Source organism: Eulemur rufifrons, chromosome 1, assembly GCF_041146395.1.
Source record: "Eulemur rufifrons isolate Redbay chromosome 1, OSU_ERuf_1, whole genome shotgun sequence".
Classification (NCBI taxonomy): Eukaryota; Metazoa; Chordata; class Mammalia; order Primates; family Lemuridae; genus Eulemur; species Eulemur rufifrons.
Genome location: NC_090983.1, coordinates 3,216,488 through 3,227,532, shown reverse-complemented (window position 1 = coordinate 3,227,532; position 11,045 = coordinate 3,216,488). Strand labels below are relative to the sequence as shown.

The 11,045-nt window shown below is 54.2% G+C and overlaps 1 long non-coding RNA gene across 1 annotated transcript; it reads right to left on the bottom strand.

Moving 5' to 3' along the window:
* Positions 1-1,913: 1,913 nt before the first annotated feature.
* On the bottom strand, positions 1,914-8,473 carry LOC138381446 (uncharacterized). The gene is made up of 5 exons (XR_011233159.1): positions 8,088-8,473; positions 6,190-6,294; positions 3,412-3,551; positions 2,185-3,304; positions 1,914-2,092 (listed from the first exon to the last, which is right to left on the bottom strand). It is a non-coding gene; the product is annotated as an uncharacterized lncRNA (long non-coding RNA).
* Positions 8,474-11,045: the final 2,572 nt, after the last annotated feature.

Below are 11,045 nucleotides of genomic sequence, written 5' to 3'. Positions count from 1 at the left end.
AACTATGCTCTGAAATGGACATTTGTAACCACTCTGGCAAGCGGGCCAAAAACCTTCCGCATGGACTTTGGAGAACCTATTCTTTTTAATTGGATATAATTTATGTACCCCAAAACACAATCATTTTAAATGTGCAGCTCAATGAATTTTGACAAATGTGTACACCTGTGCATGTTAAGTATACATTTTGATGAGTTTCAACAAATGCACCAAAACATGTACCCACCACCTCAATGAAAACACTGAACATCTCCATCACCCACGAAGTCTGTGATCCCCTGTGCCCTCTGCCACTCTGCAGCCCTAGCTTCACACAACTACTTGTCTAAACTGCAGATTAGACTTGTCTCCTCTGGCGTTCCATGTAAATGCAGCCACGTTCCATGTGCTCTCTCGTGTCTGGCTTCACTCGGGATGACGTCTGTGAGATTCAGTTGTGTTGCTCTGTGAATCTTCGGTTTTCTGTTTTTATTGCAGAGTAGTATTCTGTTGTATGAATATACCACAATCTGTTTACCTGGTCACCTGTTGAAAGATATCTGCATGGTTTCCAGCTGCGGTTGTAAGAAATAATAGACCCGATATACCCTTTAACTAATTTCCCTCAATGGCGACCTCTGCGTAACTATAGTGTAATATCACAGCCTAGAAATTGACCTTGATACAATCCATGGACCTTGTTCGGATTTCACCAGTTTTACGTGAGCTTGTGTGCTCGTGTGTTCATATGCAGGTGTGTGTGTGTGTTTAGTTCTGTGCAATTTTATCACATGTGTAGATTCATGTGACCACTGCCAGAGTCAAGACACAGAACAGCCCATAGCAAGGATGCTCATGCTACTCTCTCATGGCCACGGCCACAGCCACCTCCCTCTTTCCCCATCCCTAACCCCTGGCAACCATTGATCTGTTCTCCATCTCTACAAATTTTTCACTCCAAGAATGCTATATGAATGGAAGCATGCAATATGTGACCTTTTGAGACTGACATTTTTCACTCAGCATAACGTCCTTGGGAGTCACCCCTGTTGTGGCATGGGTCAGCCCTTTGCTCCTTTTCACTGCTGAGTAGTATTTCAAGATACAGATGTGCCAAATTTTGTTTAACCGTTCATCCATTGAAGGACCTTTGTTTCTAGTTTGGGGCTAATTTAAATAAAACTTCTGTTAACATTTCTATACAGGTTTCCGTGTGAACACCAAGTTTTTGAATTTCTGGAATAAACACCCAATGCAATTGTTGGTTCATTTGATAAGGGCATGTTTAGTTTTATAAAAAAAGAAACCGCCATACTCTTTTCCAAAGAAGCTGTACCATTCTACATTTTTATCAGCAATGTATAAGTGATCCAGTTTCTCTACATCCTCGCCAATATTTGGTGTTATGACTATTTTTTGTTTTAGCCATTTTTTAGGTATATAATGATAGCTCATTTTGGCTTTAGTTTGCATATGCCTAATGGCTAAAGATGTTGAATATCTTTCATGAGCTTATTTGCCATCTGTGTATTCTCTTTAGTGCAAGATCTGTTCATTTCCTCAGCCCATTTTCTAATTGGATTGTTTCAATTTTTTTACTATTCAGTTTTAAGAGTTGTTCTAAATATCAATCCTTTGCTGGATATGTGATTTGCAAATATGTCCTCCTGGTGTGGAGCCTTTCCTCTTCACCCTCTTAACAGAATCTTTCGCAGAGCAAGAAGTTTTAGTTTTGTTGGGGTCCAATTTATCCATTTTGGGACTGTACCTTTTTATGGATTGTGACTTTGGTGTCAAGTCAAGCAACTAACTGTCCTAGTCCTGACTCCAAAACATGTTCTCTTATGGGTTTTTTCCCCTAAAAGTTTAATGGTTTCGCATTTTGAGTTAATGTTTGTATAACGTGTGAGGTTTAGGTTGAGGTTTGTGTTTTTGCCCACAGACGTCCAGTTGCTCCAACACCACTTGTTGAAAGGCTCTCCTTCCTCCTGCCTGCTCTTGCCCCGCTGCCAGGCATTAGCTGGGCACAGTTGTGCGGATCTATTTCTGGACCTTCCATTTTGTTCCACTGATCTGTGTCCATCCCTCCACCAATACCACACAGTTTTGATTACTGTAACGAGATGGGAGCCTTTAACATTGCAACTCATCGATTTTTAACAAAGCAAAATAATTTGAACTAAATTTTTATTTAACTTCTCTCACATCCTTTGAAGCTGCCGTGAGAGTTCAGGCGCAAGTTAGAATCCAGAAAGCAACAATAGGTGGTCCTGGACCCGGCCATCGCTGGAGAGAGAACAAAGGGCACGGCCAATCCTTGGGGGTGGGGGAAAGGAACGGAAAAAGTTCAGCAGGTTCCAATCTCGCACAGGCCAGTGGGGTCGGGGCAGGGCTGTCATTAAAGGGGCTTGACATCTGGCACACAGAGCAGAAAGTTCCTGTAGAGGTCGTGGCCAGGAGCCTGGACCAAGCCCCGGGACACAGGGCATGTGAGGAGCTGTAGCAGGTGGATAGAGTCGGTAGGGCACTGTTACCTGGGGCTACACAGCCCCACTCCATGTCTCAGGCACCTTTCCTCACTGCAGGAGCTCACTCAGCCTCAATTAACAAACAGACATGGAGTCAGTGAATAAAACGCCCATTTCTTCAACCTGGTTGGACCTCGCCTCCCTGTTTCCTAGCAGGATGGAGCTCCAGTGGCCCGCAGTGGTGACTGGCTGGGTAATGCCAATGTGATCTCAGCGCAGATGGACAGAAGCGGGGCCAGCAAGTCAGAGGCACAGGCGGCCCTTGACTTTCACCTGGTTAACCTCCGCCTGCACCGTGCATGGGCACCATGTTGGATTCTTGCACACCGCTGCTCCCCTGACAATGCAGGCTCGCATGGTAAAATGACCCTTCTCAGCCGACAGCAGCTTTGGCCATCTGGATAGCTGGGGAGGGGGCAATGACTTGAATGCCGTTTTATTCTCACCTCATAAAAATGAGTAGAAGGAAGGAAGGAGAGGGGAAAAGAAGAAAGTTCATACTAGCGATGAGTCTCCTTAACTCAACACACCGGAGACAGTGATGGAACGCCTTGGGAAGACCAGAAGGACAGAATCTTCAGCTTTGATCAACACGCAGAGGACCAAAGGAAAAGAACCAAACCAGACAACACAGTCGGAGTACTAGAAGCGTTCCGCTCAAGGTCTTACCTTAAAGAAGAGCTGCGGCTATGGAATTTTACCACCTTTTCTAGGTCTCTGAGAATGAGCTAGTCCTAACAGGTGAGCTACTGCTCAGTTTCCAGACAGTCACCCTTGACCTTTGTTTCCTGTAGTGTCTGAGGGTGGGAGAGGGCGAAGTGAGTGCCCGCAGCTGGGCCTCCCTGGGGACAGAACTCGCCCACCCAGCCACCCTACCAGGGCCCTGCACTCGGGGAGGACGCACCTGGTGGGCTACTGCCGCCTTCCCGGGGGAGGCGCACAGGAGGGGGGCTCCCAGGCCAGCGAACTTCCACCCGGATTTCACACTCAGGGTGTCTTGGCAGGACCCCTGCTGACTCCGGCATCCAGACGTCTGAAATCGTTCTGCCTCAGAAATCAAGCAGAGACGTTACAAGCTTCCAAAGACTTGAAACCAGACACCCAAAGATGTGGCAAGCCATGTAGCAAAAGAATATAAACATTAAAGCACTAATCATGCCACGTAGGTCTGTTCCGGAGGAATCAGTGATTATAGCAGCCTCAGAGACTGAGGGAAGCCAGGTCAGACCACCCCGCAGCCCCTCAAGCTCCTCACGGGAGGGATGGGGAGGGCTCCGGATCGGAGCCGGGGCAGATGGACGCGGGCAGCGGCAACGGCCCCTGCGCTGTGCAGGTGTTAAGGCCTGGCCCTGTGAGTGCAGGTGATCCTGGGTCTCCGGCCCACAGGGTCAGCGCCAGTAACCTGCTCTGGCCAGTAGAGGGCATCAGAGGTCCAAGGGACCAAGCAGGTGGCACCAGGAGGCCCCCTGCCCTGGCTTGGGAGGCCTGTCTTTTAAGGCCAGGGGCTGAATGCACCCAGGCTCAGAAGGAAGCTGCTCCCAGGAGCCTGGTGAAGTGACTGGACAGACAGAGGCCGGCAGGGCAACCAGCTCCTGAAACATCAGCCTTTGGGACAACAGTTCTTCCTCCCTTCCCTGATGAGCCACCCGACAGCACAGATTCCAGTCCTGGAGAGCAGTCTGTTACGCTCCAAGGCCAACAAGCCACCGGAGGGACACAGAGGGAGACCTGCCCAGAGGGCTCAGCATGGCGGAACCAGGGCTGGGCAGGCACCGGTGAGGCTGAGGTGGGCATTTTGCTGGGGGGAACAGAAGCGCAGGACTGCCTAGGGTGCATCCCAGACGGGGTGCTGGGGCCTGGGCAGGTCTGTGGTAGGGGCTGGAAGGAGGGTCTCCAAGGGAAGGATATTCAAGAGGTGGAAGGGACACGTCCTGGGGCTTGAATCTGACCATGGTGACCCCGGCTGAGGGCCTGACTCAGCCATCACCAAATCGGGGCCAGCAGAGTTGGCCCTCAGCTGTGTGTTCCCCAGGGCCACCACAGGGACCCCAGTGGCCTGGTGGCCTTATAGGGGAAGCCATGCAGCAGAGAAGCACAGAGGCCAAGCTCTGCTCTCAGGGAGACGTGAGTGGGAGCCTCAGCTCCACCCGCACTGTCCAACGACCTTTGGAAAGTCACTAAACTGACATTCAACCTCCCTGAGCCTCAGTCTTCTTGTCTGTAAGATGGGGATGTTAATAACAGTACCTACCCCACGGGATTGTTGTGGGGACTGAATGAGATCATGTAAGTGACACTTAGTGCAGGGCTCTACATGGCATAAGGGCTCAATATCAGGGACCCCTCCCAGCATCACACAGTTGTCACCAGACATGCAGAGGGAGCAGGTCACTACTGGCTGGGCCTGGGGTTCAGAGGCAGGGCTCCACCTGGGGCCAGGCAGCACCTCGCCCCAAATCTTGCTCTGCACCCCACTCTTGCCCACGTGACCCCTTGCATTGGCGCTGCCCATGGCTTCCACACCCTCGTGCTGCATCCCATCCCCCACTCCTGAAATGCGGCCTTTCCCTTAGAATTAGCGGGTGAGGCGAGGCCACCACTTACTCAACAGCGTTTGCTGAGGCCAACTATGTGCAGACACTGTTCTGAGTGCCAAGGATACAGCTGGGGACAGAATCGTGCTGGATTGAGGGGCAGAGGGATGGAGCCCTTCCTCCTCTCTGGAGGCTCCTGTGGACTCCCTTGTCCCTCCAGGTGGCCTGTGTGGTCAGAGGGGCCTGGGACACGGTCAGCAGCCTCTCACAGCGCTGGCTGCTACTTATCAGAAACCTCCTAGATGCCCCAAACACCAAGAAGCGGGGCAGAAAGGGTTCCTGGGCACTCAGAAACCCGGCCCAGGGCAGTGCGGGCCTCCCCTCCCACCCCATGCAGGACACTCATCCACTGGTCCCGATGCCCTGCCTCCTTCTCCACCCTGCTCTGCGACCTGGACACCCACCACTAAGGCCCCCATCAACTGCGCCCTTGGCCACCGGCCTCCCAGTGGGCTCAGCCAAGAGGGGGCCAGCAGGGCCTGCAGAGCAGGGAGAGGGCTCCCCGGCACCTGCGTGGCCGTGGCTGTGCGGTACCCTGCAGTCCCAGGGAAGCAGCTTCTCTCATGGCGATACACTCCATGTTCCGGAAACTGCACCCTCATGTGTCCCTTACAGGCCTGAGGTGGCAAAGGCTCCCACTGCGGTCAGCTCCCGGGGTGCCCCACCCCTGCTTGGTGGTTTCCCTTAATTCTGCCCACACCTTTATCAGGGTCCCTGCAGCAACAACGCCACCATCCGTCTCCTGCCCAGACCCTGGCTGGCAGGGAGGACACCCAGGGAGAGCCCATGGGGTACACAGCCCGGAACCCCCAGGAGGCCGGGATGAAAGACCTCGGGCTCAGCTGTCAGGCCGGAGCCCTGAGGCTACCAAGTCCCAGAGCCCCAGCGCCCTCATTTCACTGAGGGGCTAACGATCGATGTCCTGTTGTGGGGAGCCAGGGCACCAGGGCAGACCAGAGGGCGCAGAACCCAGGGCGTCAGTGCCAAGGGCAGAGTCCTCTAGACCTCAGGCCCAGGTGAGGCACCACCGGGGAAGCCCGCAGGCAGGAGGCACTGGAGGCGAGTGGACAAGAAGGGGCGCTTCCCACCTTCTCTGTGGAGATTCCTCACGCAGTCCCTTGGACCTCAAGACACGTTCCCACAGCCACAGTGGCCCCAGGTTGATCAGGCTCAGAATCTGGGACACGAGGACGCTGCAGAGACACTCACAGTTTCCCATTGTTTCCTAGCAATGCCTGGCCCCTTCCCCCACCACACCCAGCCCACCTGGCCCGCCCACTCGCTGCACCCAGCACCCCGCAACTTCAGCCAGAAAATGCAGCCCCATGGGAAGGTTGGCCCCATGGGGAGGCAGGGGCAGGGCCTCCACGGGTGGCTCCTGCCAGAAAGGGAGGAGCTGGGACCGCCTTCCCAAGCAGAGGCTGCGGCTGGGATTGGGGGGTTGGGAGCCAGCGGTGGCGGCAACCCTGGCTGGAGAACCCCAGGCGCTGTGGGTGGGTCCCTGGTCCTCTCCTGGGACCTGGATGCACAACAGGCCAGAGATCTTGACCCTGGATGTAGGGATGGTGGGAAACCCCAGCACTTCTGGCGTCCCCACCCCAGGGACTCCCCTAGCGGGACTCTGGGACTAGAAACCCAAGTGGTGCAATGTGCTGCTGGCCTCTCTGCAAAGTGATTCCCCAGGGGCTGACCTCGCAGGGGTTGGGCCACCAACAAACCAGGCAGGGGCATTAAGAGATTTTTTTAACTTGATACTGAAAACAAAAACAAGCACTCAAGTAGCTACTGTGGATAAGAACAGTCGGGTGCAGGGGCCCAGCGCAGGACTCCCACAACCATGTATTTACTGCTCAGTGTGGTCTGACTTGGAATCACACGGAGGGAAGGCACGAGAACAGGGGCCCCTGCCATAGTCAGTGTTCCGGGTTTTAAAGGTCCGGGTCGCCACTGACCCCGGGAAACCGCTTGTAGCGATGAGAGTTTCCGAGAAACAGGGCGTGCGCCTGCAGGGCCACACGCTCCAAAGCGGCGGCGCACCCAGTGGGGTCTCAGGCCCCGAGGACCCCGGGAGGAAGGACTGGAGGGCTGCGGTGCCCCGGCCGCCGCGCGGGGAGCCAGCCCCGGGGGCGACAGCTGCTCAGCCCCAGGCGACAGACGCGGGGGCGCAGCGCGGCCTGTAATTACGGTCTGAGCCAAGCTCGCCGCAAACGGAACGGATCGAGGCGGGCGCCAGGCCCAAGGGGAGACGGTGGGAGAGCCGGGGCGCGGGCCGGGCACGGCGGGGGCGAGAGGGCTCCTGAGAGCGACCCGCAGCCCCTCGGCGCAGCCCGGCGACCGCGTCCACAGCGCGCGCCGCACCGAGACCCCGCGCCGGCTCCTCCGCGCCGCGCGGCCGGTGCCCGAAGGCCGCCAGGGCCCCTAGCTCCGGCGTCGAGCGTGGGGACACGGAGGCCACGCCGAGCAGGACGCGGGGCTCCAGGCCTGCGGATTCGGGCGGAAAGAGCGCGCGCCCCGCACGCCCCTTAGGGCAGGAAGTTGGCCCCGCGCCCGCTGGCCCGGCCGCGGCCGGCCTCTGTCTCCCCCTGTCGGCGCGGAGGAGTCCCGGCAGGGAGCAACCGAGGCCGGGCCAGGGCTGGTGGGGTGCGGGGGCCTGGGGGCGCCGCTGTCGCCAGGCTCTGCCCCGCGCTGTGAGTCCCGGCAGAACCTCACCGGGAAGGATGCCCGGAGGAGCTGGCAGCGGCCTGGGTGCTGGGAAGGCGGGGTCCGCCCTGACCTCTAGCCCATTCCTCCACCCGAAGCACCTGGGAAGGATGCAGGAAGGGGTGGGCAAGGTCCATGTGCTGAGCACCCTCCTAGAGGTCTGCACACAAACACACAAAACCCTCTAATGTAGCCATGACAACAGAAAACATTAACCGTACGTTTGGTAAGCCGGCATTAGGAAGGAGCCGTCTACACGTCCTGACTCCCCCGCATACTCACCTACCGTGCTTGTGAGAGAAGGGCCGGGCCTCCCTGCAGCCCTCTCTGCAATGAAAACTGCGCTGGGACCTCCTACCTCCCTGGTAGTGGTGAGAATTAACTATCATTGAACGTCTAAGTCCTATGGAACAGAACCTGGCACGGACAGACTGTAGCTCCACCCTCCTCCTCATCTTCCTCATTAAATCATCCAGGAATGCACTTTTCTCCCATAACCAGGAGTTGGCAGGTTGACTGTTAGGGCAGCAGGCTCGCTTCCTGCCCCGGATCGTCACCGGTCCCTCGATTGTCTCCCCGGGATATTTGCCACAGCTGCAGACCTCAGTCCCAGCTCCAGGCCTGGGGAGAACCGGGAGGGACAAGGGACAGGAGCCTTCTCCTGGCAAGGGCTTCCCCTCTGTTCTGGAAGGGACACTCTCCCCAGGAACCTCTACCCTCTCACCTCCCTTGTCCAGAAGGTGTTTGCTCGCTGCAATGGAAGCTGGGAAATGCTGGTTTTGGCCAGAAGCCTTGCTCCTCTTCATGGAGTTGGGTTCTGTTAGTACGAAAGGGACGTGGTGACTGGGCAGGCCGCCCACAGGGTATGCCAGTGTGCTGTGGTAGGATCCACCGCGCCTTCTGTGTCAAACAGTATTTCTACCTGCGGACAGAGAAATCTATGCTCAGTAAGGTTGAAACTATCATCCCAGATCACACAGCTGGTGGGTGACTTCCTGGTCTCCTGATTCTCAGTATTAACGTTTTGTAAATCAATGCTATGAAATTGATTGCTGAGGCATTTTTATGGCACTGATTTTTGAAGTACTGATGTTAATTTATGAGGCATATTTATAATTGCTGCTTTAAAATTCAGCTATAATATCACATAATTCCAACATCCTATTTATCTAAGTTTTGGCATCTACTGATGGTCTTTTCTCACTCAAATGGTTTTCCTGGTTCTTGGTATGATGAGTGAGTTTGTACTGTATCCTGTCATTTGGTTATTATGTTCGGAGACTTGATCCTAGCTAAATCTCCTATTTCAGCAGACAGTCACCCTGCTTAGGTTTAGGGAGAGGTTCTAGCCTACTTTGGGGCTTCACTTCTGATGACAGTTTAGTTTTCTGGGCCCCTGACATGTTGTTCAGGTCCGCTTCATTTTCCTGGTGCTGCCAGGGTTCCCACCCAGTCCCACTGGTGTTGTCTGCAGGGGCAGAAGGCACTTCCCTGAGCCACATAATGTCACTAGGTGACCTTCTGGATGAGGGGCAGAAGCCACTGGGCCTGGGTCTCCTCATGCCACTGGGTGGAAGACAGGGAGACACAGGGGTTCACTGCTGCTGCTGTAAAAAGATGGGACAGTCTCCTGGAGCCTGTGGAACAGAGATGGGATGGCCCAGGCCAGGCCGGGCCAGGCTCCTGTCACTGCTGCCCGCTAAGGCCGGGTGGTTGAGCAGGGCTGAGGCTCTCACTAGGTCTCTGTTGGGTTTCCCCTTTCCCAGTCCTTTGGCCAGAGAAAAATACTTGTCTAAGGTTGTTTGTTTGTTTTAATCTTTGCCTGTTGGAGATTCTGGGTGCATCTCTTCCTGGCACCGAGTCCAGGTTATGTGGGAGATAAAACCTAAGGAACTCACCATGTCATCGTTCCTCCAGTCCTAAGGTCCCTGGCCAGTCTGCCTTCTTCTACCCAACTTTCAGAGCCCTTTTATTATTGTCTGTTGAATAATTTCCAAGACATTTGGTTGTTTTTAGAAGGGAAGAATAGGGGAAAATGAGTCTACCTATCTTTTTCCAGAACCAAAATCCTAAAGCCTTTTGTACAGCACATTCCAGCATATCTCTTACCAACTCCCACTAAATAGCCAAAATACACCCCCATTCCCAGGGGTTAATTGGTCTTCTCAGGGGGTGGTACTGTGTAAAGCTCAGCGTCAGTTGGATATGCAGCAACAGAGGTAGCTAGATCAGCCTCGGTGAGGTAGAGCCATGTAGTTGGACCCATACGGCCTCCTGTATGCAAACATTGAGGTGACCAAGGACAGAGGCTGACCTCCATAGGGTGAATCACCCAGTTTGCCAATTCATTTATGTTCCTTTTGTATGAGGTGGCCTCTGGTGAGCAATGACATGAGTTACACGATTCACACATGGTGCCCACTCCCAAGATCCGGACACATGCCTCTCCATCTCCAATCTCTCAGTCTTACTCTCTCTAGTTCCCCGACCAACCAGAGAAGCTTGCATTAACCACTGGATCTGCTGCAGAAATGCTTCATGCTCTAGGCCTCACTCAAACCTGCCAGCCTTCCAGATCGCTTGCCAAATGGATTGGAACAGTATTCCCAAAAGAAGTGTATGCTGTCTCCACCCAGTGCTGTGTCTCTGTCCTTGTGGTAGGGAGGGCAAAGAGAACAATCTTCCCTTTGCCTTCAAGGGTATGTCCCACCTTACTCTGTATCCCCTGAAAACCTAGCCAAAGTTTGATACCCTTGAACCTTGGTAGGATTGGCCTCCCAGACCCTGATGCTCATGTCTTACCAGGGTAGCCAGCATCCTTACAATCTCCTGTTTACCAGCTCCAATTAAGAAAATATCATCATATGCTGGACCAGCACGCTCAAGGTTCCTAAGGATTATACTGTGACAGTGATCAGAGTTGATACAGCCCTGGGACAATAGAGAGAAGGTATACTGCTGTCCTTCCCATGTAAAAGCTGTTTCAGATCTTCTTTTCCGATGGTGGTGTGATGGCTCCCCCGGCTGGTGTCAGCTCAGAATCTACATCCAGTCACCCTCCAGAGTTGGAGCATTTCCCTCCCTGCATAAGCAGTTACTCTGGTGAGCAGCCACAGATCCCTTTGGGGGAAGGAGTGTAGAATATTTGTGATATATATTGTGGTGACATTGCAAAGCCCTTCCTCAAAGGGACCTGGCTCCTCCTTTAGTCTGAGACCCAGGAATGAAAACCGGTTTGGATATG